The following is a 17,575-nucleotide window of genomic DNA, read 5'->3' on the forward strand; positions in this document are numbered from 1 at the left end:
CGAGTTAATATCTTAATCTTGGAGTGCATATTTATATGAATGAATCGCACATTTATTTATTTTAATTTATTTTAAATTATTGACCTGAAACTACTTTTTATGTGGTACCCTCATTTTTAACAAAATACTTAACAAACGAAAATCCTAGTAACAAATTGAGATACAATCATTTTTTTCCTCGAATCGTAGTCTCATATAGACAATCGTTTAAACAAAGTCACCATTTTTTAATAGGATAGTTAAAGTTATTCGGTAACATTCATTTTTGTCCAATACCATTTCCTTAAACCAGTCCAAAAGACATCATCTATGAACAATAAAATAGATTTATTATTATAAAAGTAATTATTGATTAAAAATATATATGGCAAACGGGTCGAGTTACAGGAAAGTACGAGTTTACAATAATTCTGGACAGGTTGAATAGGCATTGTCATTATCAAGTTAGGGTCATTTGAGTCAATTATTATTATTAAGTTAGTCCATCCTTCCAAATCATTTATTTATCTTCAATTAAAATACTTCTCATAATGAATTAAATAGTAAACAATTCATTAGGAGGAAATGAGTATTTAATTAAAAGGCTCAGAGTGCAAACACTCGGGTCGGATAATACTACATTTAGCCGATTTGAAAAAATATAATTATGAACATTTAAGAATCACAAAATTGAGTTTTAAATTATATATGATCTAAATGTCAATTTACTATAATACATCGTCTCACGTGTGAATTATTAAAGTGTAAAACATTATTTACCCAAAAGAACAAAACAAAAACCACATTAGTCTTTTCAATACCCAGGATTAGAGCGACAAGTCTGGCCCAACCCGAGCACCCCGATCCGATTCCGAGCAAACCCTGTCCAACAGAACCCGATAATAATTCAACCTGAAATCGACCCGACCTGACTCGACAACGAACCGTAACCCGACACGACCCGATAATCACTGACCTAAACCAGACCCGACCCGATATTGATGAGCCAACAATTATTAAGCTTAATATTTATCAAAATGATAGTGATTTAATGTTTAGACTGATATATTTGACTTAATAATGAAGTAACTTAACCAAATAATGGTTAAAAACTAAATTTAACGATAAAATATTGGAGTAAAGCGATAAAGTAACCGGACATGATAACGATCCGACCTGACCCGACACATCATTTCACCTATAGTGATCCGATTAGATAACGACCCAAACCAAACGTGACTCGACCCGAAAAGATAGGCTAACCAGATACAACCGAAACCTAATATAACCCGAAACCAATATAACCCGACCCAACTGACCCGATTACCACCACTATCCACGATTCACTAGCTTCAAAAAAATAAAATAAAAAACCACGATTCACTTAGGAGTGCTTTACTAAATCCAAAGACCTGCCAAACCCACAACAACTAAAACGTACAGCCAAACCCTTCTTCTCCTCTTAGTCTTTTCTCCTCCGACTCTATTTGCTTTCATCGGTCTATGAATTGACTGCACATGGCACATTTACAAGACACGAGTAAGTAATCTTATCACAAGTATTCAATTAAAATTACATGTAAATTATGATTTGTAAATTATTGTTGCTGAATCGTGAGATGTGAATTGGGGATTGCGAATTTTTAATTGAGAATTGGGAGTGGGGAATCGGGGATTGTCAAGTATGAATCTTAATTATTTGCTGCTTTACTTTTCATTTTCATTATTTATTTATTTTATGTAATTTGGTTGTTCCTAATATATGTACATTAAGGAAATGGCAATTTCTTTGTTTATTAACTATAGTTCGTTGGAAATGAAGATATGTGTTTGTTGGAATTATGTGTAATTGTATTTGTTCCATTGTCATATTTAATCGTTGATATCAAATCTTGTTATGTATCTAATTTTGGATCATAGACTATTGATCCACATGCTAATAGAGATAACCGTGTTTCATATGCGTAGGTGTAGCTACTAGCTATTAGGTAACAAATATCCCTCTATAAGCTCCATTTTCATCAATTGTTTTTTTTACTCCAATGTTCATTATTGTTTGTTACCTCAATGTCCACTACCATATGACACTTAAGTGAGCATAAAGCCTGCCAAATATGAGAAGCACCCAACTGCATCATCTGTCAAGGAAAACATAGTGTCCCCGGCAAGCTCTTCGATCTGGGACTAGGGTGTTAAGGTACAAGAAACCTAGTTAAGGATTGAAATATGACTCTTTTTTCGTTTTGTCATTGAAATGATTAGCCAAATGATGCCATGCTATATATAACTTACTCCGCAACTACTTAATTGATTTTATTTCGTTTGTTCATAGCAGAACTGTCACCGTGTGTTGCTCTAGGTTCATGGCGTCATTCTCACATCTGCTCACCTAGAATTATTATAACTATGATAAGTCCTGTCGGGAAATTAAGCAACTGAACCCGTCTCTTCCTTTTTTTCATTAATTGTTACCCGACAATGTAGCTCACAGTACAAGAAAAATGGAGTAAAATATGAAGAAAGGAAATAAGGAAAGAATAATAGAACTTAAGTTACAATTGACTTGAATCATCATCTCATATTTGAAGTTCTTTCCCAGGGATACACGTATTTAAATTTTGTTATCCTCAATTTGAAAAATGTGTCTCTTGTCTATGTGCAGGTTAGTGAAGAAAAAATATGTAATTCTTTTATTACCATGCTCTTGTTGGAAAAGCGACCCATCTTTCATAGACATGTGCAAGTCCAACCATGAGGGTTGCACCATTCGTGCATTCGTGCTATGTGACTGTAGGACTTATACCGAGCTCATCAATATGTAGATCTCTAGAGGTAATGTTATTGTAAATTTTTAAGAACCCATGTGTATAGACTCGATTTTACTCTCTTGTGCTAGCTTTTTAGCTTGAGATTGTGCATTGCTAAGTAAAATTTTGTGAGAAAACTTCATAGTAAAAAGAGCGGTTAGGCGACGAGGGTTGTGAAGGTTCTTGGTGTATGTTGGTGGACTAGTGTTGATGTGTGCAAAGTGTGAGTCAGATGGTCATCGTTGTGGTTTTGTGGGGGAGGCACTAGGGGGGGGGGGGGGGTAATTTGATATAGCGGGCTTGATACAGAAGGTCAAATTTAAGCTACTGTATTTTGAGAAGAAAGTAAGTATCCGAAGTTGGTTTTATTTTAGGTTAATATATAATTTAGTTTATTTTGAGATGAGTAATAATATGTGAATTATTCCTATGAATTAACCATAATTTTCTTACAATTTTTTTGCATAGGTGTTTGAGCTGATCTGCCCTAGTTGCTACAAGGACAAGTATGGAGTAAAAATGTTTACATTTGAAGAAGAAAGCACTACTTTTCTAGTTATTAGGAAACATGTATTTGACAATACACATGCTTTTTTTAGTACTTGATTAGTTGTTGTTAAATACAAGAATGTTATATTTTGATTAATGGATAAAAAGATCTTTTTGTTTGCATGAATATATAAGTTTTCTTACAAAATATTCATGTAGCTTTTAAAACAATAGCCACGTGAAATACTTTTAGCCGCAATAGCATTGACCGAGTACAAATGTGCTAGCTAAGAGAATTATAAATTTTGCCACGGTCATATTTGTGGCTACTAATTATTAGCGACGGGATTTTTTTTTTCCTACCACGTTATTGTTTCGTGGCTAGTGTTGTTTAGCCACGGGAATGTATACATTCAGCCACAAAATACCTTGTGGCAAAAACTGTTTTAGCCACGGGAAATTCATTTGGCCACGATATTTTAGCCACGGAAACTACCGTGGCAAAATAATTAATTTTAGCCACGTTACAGTTTTTCCCGTGGCTAAAATTTCGCCACGGCCACTTGCGCCACGAATAGGTTTCCGTGGCAAAAAGCTATAGCCACAAAAATTTATCACTTGCGCCACGTATTTAGCCGTGGCTCAAGTGCTAATTTGTTGTAGTGCGAGTTATATTGATAAGGGATGAATCGGCTCACCGTGGCCGAGTTAATATGAATTTGGATCTCGGGATCATTTATAATAGTTAGGTGGAGGTCACTATATAAATATTTAAAACTTGTTTAAAATGTTTACAAGTATTATCAAAACAATAGATGTTTATTAATTCCTTCATTTTTATTTTGTAGTCGAATTTGATTTCTCTATTGCAATGGCAACTCCAAATTCAAACGCAACCACTAGGTCAAACACTCTCACCAATGTTTCATGGCTCCGATCCTTCATGGATCGTTGTAAATTAGAAAATAATGGGTCAAATTTCGCCGATTGAGACGCGCAACTTCGCTTGCCGCGGAGGGTGACGACAAGCTTCGTTACCTTACCGAGGCCACACCGCACCTACCGCTAGGTCTACCCCCACCGCTAGGCAAGCCTATGAGACTTACAAAAAGGAGTCGGCCGCGATCAAAAATGTGTTGATCTTCTCTATGGAGGCCGAACTCCAAAGGAGTGCTATAAAGATTAGCATCGCCTATGAGATCTATACGAATCTTGTGACCATGTTTTCACAAGCTCCGAGGATCATTCAATATGAAGCGGCTTCCGCATTCTTTGATCTTAACATCAAGGAAGGCCAAAAAGTTAGCCCTCATGTGCTCAAGTTGATGGAGAATGTTGAGACCTTGAAAATGCAAAAGGATGAGATTCTCGAGGAACTCATCATTGATCGAATTCTTCATTCCTTGAACAAGGTTAAAGCATATGTCCAATTCAGGGTGAATTTTAATAAGCAAAACTTGAAAGTATCCCTCGATGAATTGCACAAAACGCTTGTGCAAGCTGAGAGGGACATGGGGCTAAATGCTAACACCACCAAGGATGTGCTCAATATTAATCAAAAGAGCAAAGGAAATTTCAAGAAAGGTGGTCACAAGGGAAAGAAGCAAACTCCCTACAAGAACAAAGGAAAGGCTTGTGAAGCTAGCTCCTCAAAGCCCAAGAAGGGTGCCCCCTCCGGGGACATATGCCACTATTGTAATGGTGTTGGGCATTGGAAGTGGAATTGTCCTAAGTACCTAGGCGACATCAAAGCTGGAAAAGTTATTGCAGTAGGTAAATAACTATCCCTATCTTTTTATGTTTCGATCTCAACTTTGCTATTTTGATACAAGTTGTGATGATTACCCCCTTTTTATTGTAATTAGGGCATCCTAGCAAGGACAAGGGAAAAGAAAAGCAAGCCTAGAAGATCTTGATGGAAGCTAGATGTAGCCGCCCATGGTGCTAGATCGATGGAAGCTTGACTTTATTTTGTGTTTATTTTTATGTTGTATTTTGAAATTTTTTAGAACTATTTTGATTTCCTCGTTCGACTTGGAAATTTGGTTGTTTCCTTAAACAATGGTTGCATTTTGGATATTGGTGACTTGGTTTGCAACCCAAGTCACTTATTTTATCGTATCGTTTGTTCTAAAATTTGTTATCATACACTACTTGCTTTCAGAAACATAACGATATCGAATTAAATTGATAAAATAGACAATTATAATGGTTGAGTCATTATATGTCCATAAGCTATGAATTAGATTCTCCTTATGCCTTTGTGACCAAATTGTCACGACTTACTTATATAAGAACAATTTTAAAATTATGATTGAGTTGATGAACTCACACAAGGGAACGTTGCCAACCTTATTTGATACAGCTATCAAAATTAAATCACCTAGTCTATATTATCCTTTTAATATGTCTCGATTGAATCACTATTAAGTTGTTTTGCGGCTCAAAAGCTATGTTTGAAGAAAAAGGGCATTTTTCCTAAAGATAGAGTGGGAGTGAATTTAGCCACAAACTCTTCGCATAGAGGAGACCAAAAGAAGATGTTCTTGAGGAAACTACGTGAGGAGACCAAAAGAAGATGTTCTTGAGGAAACTACGTGAGGAGACCAAAAGAAGATGTTCTTGGATTGTAAAGAGAAAGACTCTAGAGGGATATAACTAGAGATTTTAATATTCGACATTTTACTTAAAGAGCCTTATGAAACTAAAATGATATCTATGCAAGTAAATGGATTTATTTGGGATTGTTGAGACCAATCCAAGGTAAATAGATATTTATAATTAAAGGTTGTATAGAGTGACATGTAAATGTATACAAAAGCTAAGTTAAGTGTTAACTATGCTAAAGACTCAAAATCATTGCTATACTTCATTATGAAATAAGTAAGTTATTAAGACCACTTTCTAAAATGGGTATTTTGAAAGGGAAATGTGAATGGCATATATGGTTTTAACTAACACTTTGAATAGCAATGATTATTTCAATTCATAAAATGTTTCGAATGAGTTGTCAAAAACGAAACATGTGGAATTCAGTGGGAGTCGGCGATAGTCATGTTTAGACATGAAGTTTAGTGGGAGAAATCATCCTTCATGAATTGCATAACATATTACTCATTGGGAATGACGAGCATATACAGTCTTTTATAAAGAAGTATTTAGGTTTTCAATTCTGGAAGATATCGGACATCATGTCGATCAATTAAAACATGAGATGTTAGATTGGCACTTAGATAGGTATCTTATGTTGATAATGATCCTTCATCATAAGAGATTAACCAGTTAAGTAGGTTATTCATGTTGATGAATATAGAATTACCATGATAGAGTCATGGTTATTTATCGAACCTAAGAACTGTTGTTTACATAATTCGATAACCAATGTTTCCGCCATTGGTATAGTCAAGTAATGCCATTATACACATGTCCTAGTGATGAGAGTGTCGTTAGGGCTCTCAATCAAACACAATTATATTCTCAACAAACAACTAGTTAGTGGTAAGTCGAGGTCGATCCATGGGACGGTGGTACTCAAATTATTCAATCTAATTATGGTTATGCTTGGGTTTGTTACAATTGTAATGGGTTGATGATTCTAATCTAATAGAAGCAATGGAAAGTAAACAAGCAAAAAAATTAAGAAATGTAAACAAATGACTAAAAATGCTAGGATATCATGGGTTCATAAGGGATTAATGGGAGTTGACCATACAAACATGTTCTCAATTATAAGCAAACAATTATTGTTGTGATAGTATCTAGTTGGTTTATATCTTACAATCCTAGGAAGGTTTGGGTCCCAGAGCCGAATCGATTAGAATGTACAACACCTACAAGTCGACTTAGTCCTTCCTATTCAACTATATGCATGGTCTAATGAGACTCGAGTTGGTTTATGTCTTACAAGTCTCATTGAAAAGGAAAGTGATGGGTAAAAAATGCAAGGATTCATAGGCTCGCATTTAAACAAACATAACATGTGCATAAGTTGAAATCATAACAAGCAAGCAAATTAATTATGTGAACATATTAGATTAAGCATGAATCAATCCCAATGTTGGTTTCCCCTAATTACCCATTAATCCTAGCTAAGAGACTACTCACTCATTATCAAGTTTAACATGCTAACAAGGTTGTCAATCATATTAACAAGGCAAAACATGATGAACAAGTAAGAAAGATTAACAATAATTAAAACAAGGATTAAGAGAATTATACCTATGGAGATTCCAAAATAATAATGCAAAGAATAATAGAAATACTTGATGATTGATGGAAGGCTGTCAATCTCCTAATAAACCCAAATGATCTTCTAATTACACAATAATAAACTTGAATTACTCAATAATAAACTTGAACAATAATTAAGGAAAGATTAATGTATAATTTCGTGGAAAGATTAATGAGTAATCTATTCTAATCTACTCCTATTGAAGGTTTAATCTAATATAAGAAAACTTGATTTAATCTAAGGAAACTTGATGGTTTGATTATTACAAATGGGGTATATATAGTAGTACATCATTAGGTTAAGTAAGGGTAAATTAGTAAATAATAATGCTAATTGTTGAGTAGGGAAATGCTCCTCACAAAGAAAGATGCGAGTCTCCTTTTTGCTAGTCTTCAAGAAATATGCGCGGATCGTGGATCACGTAGCAAGGAAAAGCTTCCTGTCCAACAATACACTCGTCCCGTGCTGAAAATGAGCATCCTGAGCCTCAACCCGAGCGGGTTGAAATTGAACCGAGTGGGTTGATCAGTATCCCGCTCCAGATAAGCTTGACCCGCGCGGGTTGAGCTGCTGTTCCCTTTCTTTTTGCTTTTAAGCCTAAGATGCCTCTATATACTCTTTATTTCTTTTTCCTTGGTCATCATTCTTGCCTCCTCTTCATACTTAGTCCATCAAATATCGTCAACAAGCTTCCAAATATGCATAAAAGACGGGAATTTCTGCCTTATTATCTCCTTTCCTTTAAAACATATAAAATGCACTAGGAAAACAAAATAGAAAGCATTTGACGGATAAAATGGTCATGAAAGGTTATTTAGTATGCAAAAGTATGAAAATAATGTTCACATCAAATATCCCCAAATCGAACCTTTACTCGTCCCGAGTAAAGAGGTGACAAAAATTAGAACCCTTATTCAAACTAACATACTAATATAGCCGATGTGAGACAATTAGCGGGTCTCACTCCGCCCCTTCAACTCACAATAAGACAACCATGAGGTAGGATGCCTTCTTGCAAGGGAAGGTGGGGCTTGCCAAAATGGCGACACATCCAAGCATTAAAGCACACAAAACAAGTAATGGATGCATCTACAAAAGGATAACCACTTTCCTCATCTAAGTGGCGGAAATTATCTACAAGGGAAGCAATCTAAGGGTACAAATTCCATCATAGATACGGTTTCTTTAAACTACTAAGCCTAGAAGGATACCAATAAATCACCTCCAAGTTGTGTCATGCTAGGGTACTTTTGTCCTCAATCGTTAAATGCTTTTGTCAAGAGTGGACTCCCTATGGTGTTAGAAACACTGGAGGATCGCGAAATTCCCCTTCTTGCCTAGACAAGAAGAAGGGTCGTCCCCTCTCTACCATGCACAAAAATGGATTTGATGGATAAAGGAATCAATAGAATTTGAGTTTCATTTGGGAGTTTGCTTTTGTTGTTGTTTTCCCCCCAATTTCTTGTGGCATATAACGTTTGAGAACATTTTCTTTTTGCCATTTCTTTTGATGTTTGGCATTTCAATACTTGACAACTTTCAACTTTTTGAATTTTCTTTTGAATATTTTCAAAGTCACCCCAATTAGTAACGAGAGTGCCTTATATTTGAAGCATAGGAGTTTTTATTTTTGTTACTCCTCTTTTCATTTGATGCAATTTATGCAAACTTTTTGACTTTTCATTTCATTTCTTGAACTCAAATTTTTGAACAATTTTTGTGCCCATTCCCTTTGATGACAAAATGTGGTAGAACATGGATGATGGTTGCATGGTTTCAAGGGTCACCTTGGAATAAACGGTAGCCAATGAATTATCACACCACAAGGTACTCTTGACTAGGCCTTAATCCATGGGTCAAAGGATACTAGCATGACACGTCCTAGGGTGTTTTACAAGTATTCTAACAAGCAAAGTCTTAATAAGGAAAAACATCTACTTGGGCCTATATACACTTGTCAAGTTTCCCAAATAGACGGTTTCACAAAACTTTTCTAACATGCAAACTACATGCTATGATGCAACTAACATTTATACATCCTAATGCATATGCTTCTACCAACTAATATGCCAAATAATCTAAATGCAATCCTATAATCACATTGTTTACACCGCATCAATCAAAATAAAGCCACATAGTCATTAACATAAAGAGGAAAAAAGGAGATTGGAAAGATCATACTATGCGGTCTTCTATATCTTCAAGTCTCGGATGTGGCATAGTCGATCAATGTGAACAAGGGTGAACAAACACAATATATACAAACAATATATACAAGACTACACTACAAAGGAAATGGATATGTTTTTGCATTTTTCAATTTTTCAATTTTTCAAATTTTTATAGGTTTTGTTTTTATGAAAGTAAAAGACGCATTTTTGTGATTTTTCGAAATTTTTCAATTTTTTTGCATTTTTGGAATACAAATTTCCATCCCCCACTTTATTTTGGACATTATCCTCAATGTACATGTAGGAGTAGGAATAAAAAGGAAATACATGTTTTTGAATTTTTTGATTTTTAGAAATAAAGTACAAATCCAATGATATGATATGAATGAATGCATGCTCTAACTAAATACAATTCTATATGACATATATAACAAATGAATGCAATCTAAACTATACTATATGATGCATGATTTCTAGTAAACTATGGTCACCTATGATCAAACCTCCCCAAACCGATTTAAACCCTATTTCTAGTGTAGAAATGAATAGGTTTGCCATTAGTGACTATGCATGAATTCTAATTTATATGCAATTATCTATATGAATCATGTGAGATATAATACAATGCAAACTAATTTAATCATGTGAGATATATTACAATGCAAACTATACATGAGAGATAGGGAAAGAAGGGCCTTACAATCAAGATCTCAACCAAAGCCTTTATCATTAAGGCTATCGTCATCTTCACTTTCTTCTTCTTCCTCTCCTCCTCTTTGGTCATCTTCATTCATGCCTTGGTTTGGGAACACAAGGTTTGGTTGTACCCAAGAATGCCTAGGCCATTAGGATCAATAAACCCTTGTTGTGCCATATGGTAGTATTGAGGATAAAGGGCCAAATAGTTGTCTTCTTGCCCTCGGTGGATCCTAAAATCCATGTTGCTCATCATACCCATCAATATATCGATGGTCGATGGCGGGGAGCTCATAGGAGGAGGAGGAGGTGCATAGGGTTGGTAGACATGGGGGAATGGAGGTATCTCCGCATAAGAGGGCCGAACACCATGAAGGAATGGTGGAAATCCAAGGCTTGGACCTTGCGACGGTGGTGGTGCATAGGAAGGAGTAGAAGGTGCCTCCTCACGTCTCCTAGGTGGTGGAGCCGCAATCCTCTCAATGGGGAGGAGGTAGCTCGGCATAGGTGCAAGGTAGCTCGACCTAGGTGTGGTAGGAGGAAGGTCCCAAAAAGGAAGGGTGAATGTAGAGCTTCCCTTGGTGTACCAATCAATGCCTCCCAAATCATTATAATTGCACCATTTGTGATGCCTAAATATGACCTTCTCATCAAGTAAAGTATCTCCGGGTAGAGCCACATACCTCCCATAATCATTAAACCCCGGACATAAAACATCGGCCATCCTAGTCACAAGACCACCCATCACAATTCCCTTTGATTTTGTCGCACCCCTCGATAGATTTCGAAATCGGACAAGTAATTCAAGAGCGGGATTAATGTAACACCCCCATACTCCGAGTGCCTTACCAGGACCACTCAGGTATGAAGACATCACCATCTCGGTCGCCCGAGGTATGATAATCAAATAGACAAAACGGAAACAATATTTATTATAAATAGTTTAATGATAAATACAATCCTCAAAACCAAACCAAAGTACAATACATTATTCCAAACTATCTGTTCTCAACTGAAATGTAAATAAATGCTAAACTACGATGAAGACTCTATCGTCATGTCGTGGCCATCCCGGCTATCCCAAGTACTCATCTCTATACCTGTTCAATATCTGCTCACCATCCCCGAATGGATCACCGCAGTTTTACAAAACAACACCGGGTCGCACTAATCACACAATCAATATAAATAACAATAATAAGACAAACATACAAATGAATCACACACACACATACACACACCACCAACTCCCATCATCTCAATACCGACCGTCCACCGGACCACCCGCCATGGGGGACCGCAGCCGTTCCCACCTAAGCCCCGCTCATCGTACGAGCGATAACCCCGTCCATTAATGTGCACATCCCCTTTCGTGGCGGGTTCCACGAAGGGCGAAACTAGGGCGTGAGATCACTCCCGCAAGTGACCCCACTCAGCCGAGAACGCATCTCGAGAACCATCAACAAACACAACCACAATCACAATCACAATCACAATCACAATCATCATATCAAACAACTAACTACAACACATCACCAATATCCCATTATGGGACTAATACCGAGTAGAAATCCTGCCGGAAAGCACAACACGCAGACGGTATCTACAGCTGTATCAAAACGGCTCCTCTACGAATTCTCCTCCTACCATACAACACATAGATGCTACCATTCAAATACTACTCATAAAAACCCCCAATTCCTAAATTAGGGTTTCATCAATCTTAACAAAACATTATAGAAATTATATTAAAAGCTTACCCTCGACGCAAGGAATCCAACGACACGAACTACGATGCAAACCGACCGTCCGAACTCCGGGAATTGTCAAGAACGCGATTAGGAAGAAGAACTAGTTGCTTTCTCTCTTAAACAGGTTTTAGGTTTTGTAAAAAGTGATTTAAAACAATTACGAATATGTTTAAATACCTTAATCGCGTAATTAACAAAACCCGAGAAAACTCCCCCGTAAAACCGGACACTCGATCGAGTACCCAAGGCACTCGATCGAGTACCCAAGGCACTCGATCGAGTACCCCCCTACTCGATCGAGTGCCCCAGCTACTCGATCGAGTACCCAACAGGTTAGAAACTATTTTATTCCGCAACTTGCCCATACTCGACAGAGTAAGGGCTACTCGATAGAGTACCCCCAAGACATATAAATACGGAGTATTACAGTCTTCCCTCCTTAAAAGGAACTTCGTCCCCGAAGTTCAAACCACTACTAAAACAAAGGTACTCCAAAACATTCCCGACTCAACAACCAAAACAAAACTCAATATAAAACACGCTACTTACCCAACTCATCCCGACAACCTACCGACGCAACATATAAAAAGGTGTATAAAACTCTTAGAAACTGCTCGCGATCATCTCCTACCCCCCTAAAAGAAACAAGGTTACGTCCCCGTAACCATACATACCTGATCAAAAAGGAAGGGGTAACGCTCTTTCATGATATCCTCTGCCTCCCATGTGGCTTCCTCGGTCTCGTGGTTAGACCAAAGGATCTTGAGCAAAACTGTCTCACCACCCCTAGTCTTTCTAACCTTTCGGTCTAGGATCTGCTTAGGTACCTCAAGATATGATAAAGACTCATCAAGCTCTAAGTTCTCGGCCTCTAACACATGTGAAGGGTCGCTCACATACTTCCGCAAATGCGATACATGAAACACATTATGTACTCTCTCTAACGTGTGGTAAAGCCGTACGATAAGCAACTTCCCCAACTCGCTCTAAGATCTCATAAGGCCCTATAAACTTCTGGCTTAGCTTGCCTTTCTTTCCAAATCTCATAACCCCGCGCATAGGAGACACTTTCAGAAGAACCTTGTCCCCAACCTGAAACTCTATGTCCCGACGATGTAGATCTGCCATAACTCTTTTGTCGACCCTGAGTGCTCTCATCCTTTCCCTGATCATCTTAATCTGTTCCACCATTTCATGCACCATCTCTGGTCCTAAGACCACTTTGCCTCAAAGACTATCGTCCCAACAGATTGGACTCCTACATCTCCTCCCATACAAAGCCTCAAACGGTGCCATACCAATACTAGTGTGATAGCTGTTATTGTAAGAAAATTCTATCAAGTCCAACCTCTGCTCCCAGCTACCACCAAAATCCATCACCCAAGCTCGCAACATATCCTCAAGAGTCTTGATTGTTCTCTCAGTCTGCCCGTCTGTCGCAGGATGAAAAGCTGTACTCATCTTCAGATTTGTCCCTAACGATTCCTACAACTCCTTCCAAAACTTCGATATAAATCTCGCATCTCTGTCAGACACTATGTCCTTAGGGACTCCATGTAACTTCAAAGACGTTCTTTCGATAGGCCATAGCCAGTTGTGCCTTAGTCCATGTATCTTTCATTGGAACAAAGTGAGCTGACTTGGTCAGACGATCCACTATCACCCAAATCATATTGTTACCTTGTTGACTCTTAGGCAAACCCACAATGAAATCCATGGAAATGGATTCCCACTTCCACTCAGGCACCTCCAAAGACTGAACCTTACCTTGTGGTCTTCTCTGTTCCCCTTTAACTCTCTGGCATGTCAAACAACGGGACACAAACTCAGCTGTCTCTTTCTTCATCCCAGGCCACCAAAACGTTTTCTTCAAATCTTTGTAAAGCTTGTCTCCACCCGGATGCACTGAATATGGTGTGCAATGTGCCTCTGTCATGATAGTCTTTTTCAACTCCTCATCATTAGGAACACACCACCTACCATCAAACCTCAAACTACCATCTGTATGAATAGAAAACCGGGACACTGTCCCTTTCTCTACCCCAGCTCTCCACTCCACTATCTTAGGATCCAAAGCCTGCTTATCCCGAATATCATCATAAAACTCAGGCTGTACTGTCATATCACCCATGGCATCTCCTTTCTGCATCATATGTATCCCGAACCTCGCTACCTCATCTCTCAGTCTCATCAAAGATAGAGCTGTACACAAGGAATGTACACTCTTCCTACTCAAAGCATCAGCTACAACGTTGGCTTTCCCTTCATGGTAGATGATTTCCATGTCATAATCGCCAATCAACTCCATCCACCTCCTCTGTTTCATGTTCAACTCCTTCTGCGTGAAGATGTACTTGAGACTCTTGTGATCAGAAAATACCTTAAAGATTGCTCCATAAAGGTAATGTCTCCAAATATTGAGAGCAAACACCACTGCACCCAACTCCAGATCATGAGTAGGGTAATTCTCCTCATAAGGCTTCAACTGCCTAGAAGCATAGGCAATCACTTTACCATTCTGCATCAACACACATCCTAGCCCATTCTTCAAGCATCGTATAAACCTCAAAATTCTCGCTCCCTTCAGTAATGCTAAGACAGGAGCTGTGGTCAAACGCTCCTTTAATGTTTGGAACGCCGTCTCACAACTCTCATCCCAACGAAACCTGTTCTCTTTCCTCATCAACGCTGTCATCGGTCTAGCTATCTTGGAGAAATCTTTCACGAACCGTCTGTAGTATCCAGCTAAACCCAAGAAACTCCTCACCTCAGCAACATTCTTTGGTGCTTCCCACTTTGTCACAGCCTCAATCTTTGCCGGATCCACAGCTACCCCATCTTTAGAGATTACATGCCCCAGAAAAGCAACTTTCTCTAACCAGAACTCACACTTGGACAGCTTAGCATACAACTCATGATCCCTCAAAGTCTGCAACACGATCCTCAGATGCTCCTCATGCTCCTCCTTAGTCTTAGAGTAGACTAAGATATCATCGATAAACACTACTACAAACTGGTCCAAGAACTGTCTGAAGATTCTATTCATCAAATCCATAAACACTGCCGGCGCATTAGACAACCCAAATGGCATCACCACATACTCATAATGGCCATACCTTGACGTGAAAGCTGTCTTCGGTATGTCCACCTCTCTAATCTTCACCTGATGGTACCCCGACCTCAAATCAATCTTAGAAAAGACTGTTGCACCACTCAACTGATCAAACAGGTCATCTATCCTTGGCAAAGGATACTTGTTCTTTATTGTCACTCGGTTCACTCCCCTGTAATCTATGCACAGCCTCAAGCTCCCATCTTTCTTCTTCACGAACAGAACCGGTGCTCCCCAAGGCGATACACTTGGTCTAATGTATCCCTTCTCTATCGATCATCCAACCGCTTCCTAAGTTCCTCCATCTCCTTAGGACCCATACGGTACGGTGCCTTAGAGATTGGCCCCGTCCCCGGCTTCAACTCTACGGTGAAATCTATCTCCCTCTTCGGTGGCAACCCCGGAATCTCCTCTCGAAAAACATCTCGCAAATTCTCCCACCACCGGTATCTCATCAACTGTCGGACTCTCTATCCGGTCATCTCTCACATGGCACAAGATCGAGGACATCCCTTCCTCGTATAAGACTTCAAGGTAACAAATTTCAATCAACTTAACTTTGGGTTTGACTAGAAACCCACGATAAGACACACTTACACCCTTTGGACCCCTTAAGGACACTTTCTTTTGATGACAGTCTATTTTGGCTTTATACTTTCCTAACCAATCCATCCCAACTATCATCTCAAAACCATTAAAAGGAAACTCTAGCAAGTCTACAGGGAAGTCGACTTGCCCAACTATCAAAGATACATCTCTAAACAACCTCCCACACGATACAGACTCACCCGAAGGTATGAAAACTCGCTCACTAACAGACTCATATACTCTCAAACCCAACTGTTTTACATGACTCGAAGACACAAACGACTGAGAAGCCCCCGAATCAAACAAAACAAACGTAGGAATACCATTAACAAGGAATGTACCGGTGATAACGTGCGCATCCTCCTCACCCTTCTTGTCCATCATGAACAACTTGCCATCGGTCTTCCGCCCACCTCCCGGACAAGATCTTGGCGATGCGGTCGGCTTAGCACCCGACCCTTGATTGTTGTTGTTGGTCATCGGTGTCTTCGATAAGAATTACCGCCGTTGTGGTTGCCTCCACTCTGTAGCTCGACCTCCCGGTTTGGCCATGATCCAGCTGGTCTGTTGCTCGCAAAGCTCTGTGCAGGTCTCTGAACAGATCCCGGTGCACTCGTGCACTCATGTCTCTTGTGGCCTACTCCACCACAACCAAAGCAGGTCACTCCCCAACTATTACACACACTCCCTCGGCCTCGCCCAAAGGAAGTCCCAAAGACTAAACCCCGGACCCGAAGAAAATCCTTTAGATTGATTGTGGTTGCCTTTCTTGAAATTAGATTGGCCACCACCCTCGCTCTCCGACTTCCTCTTCTCTCCACCCGACCTCTCCCGAGCCATCTCCACTAGTCTCTCGCTCTCCCAGCCTCTCATACGCTTCCTTTACATCGGTAAGGACTCCCACGGGTAACTTATCCATAATTTTCGTGGTTAGCCCTCTCTCAAACCTCAAATCGATTCTCCTCACTCAAACCCATATCCTCAAAGATATCTAGATTTCTCATTGAACTGCCCTGTAGTACTCAAACCACGACATCTCAAATAGTCATCTTAAACTTGTCGAACTCCTCTCTCAACTTACTCCTCACATGTTCGCACGAACTCCTTCCTCACATCCCTACGAAACTCCTCCCAAGGTATAGCAGGTAACCCTTGGTTGGTATATATCTCCTTGGCACTCACTTTCACCGAATCCCACCACTTGCCACCGCCTCCCTCGGATAGAATGCAGCTGATCCACTCTCATCTCATCGGGACAAGAACTAAATCTAGTATGTTCTCCATCTCCCTCAGCCAACTATCAAGAAGGTTAGGCTCCTCAACTCCCTTGTACTCCTTCGGGTTAAACCTCGCAATATAGAGGCTGACTTTAGCATGGTCAACCTCCTTCTCCTTATCCTTATTCTTGTCCTCATTCACTTTCTTTAGGGTCTCAGTGAGAGCATCTTGGTGTTCTAACATCTTTACGATGTCATCCATGGTCATAAGCTCTGCCCTCGCGTACAAAGCATTTCTCTTTGGCGGCATCTTGAAACTATACATATATAAGAAAGGGTAGATATGAACATACGTACTAAACTTCAAAACACGAAAACGCGCTGCCCATAACCTACTCGATCGAGTATCCAAACCCACTCGATCGAGTAACGGGCTACTCGATCGAGTGCCCCCATGTACTCGATCGAGTACCCAAACTCCAGAACCAAACAGACCTTCTGATCTCTAACCCACTCGATCGAGTATCTAGGCTA

The 17,575-nt window shown here is 39.2% G+C and overlaps 1 long non-coding RNA gene across 1 annotated transcript; it reads left to right on the plus strand.

The window, feature by feature from the left end:
* The first annotated feature begins 1,352 nt into the window (after positions 1-1,352).
* LOC141633200 (uncharacterized) lies at positions 1,353-3,462 on the plus strand. Its single transcript, XR_012538003.1, has 3 exons — positions 1,353-1,519; positions 2,642-2,811; positions 3,255-3,462. It is a non-coding gene; the product is annotated as an uncharacterized LOC141633200 (long non-coding RNA).
* Positions 3,463-17,575: the final 14,113 nt, after the last annotated feature.

Source organism: Silene latifolia, chromosome Y (genome assembly GCF_048544455.1).
Source record: "Silene latifolia isolate original U9 population chromosome Y, ASM4854445v1, whole genome shotgun sequence".
Taxonomy (NCBI): Eukaryota; Viridiplantae; Streptophyta; class Magnoliopsida; order Caryophyllales; family Caryophyllaceae; genus Silene; species Silene latifolia.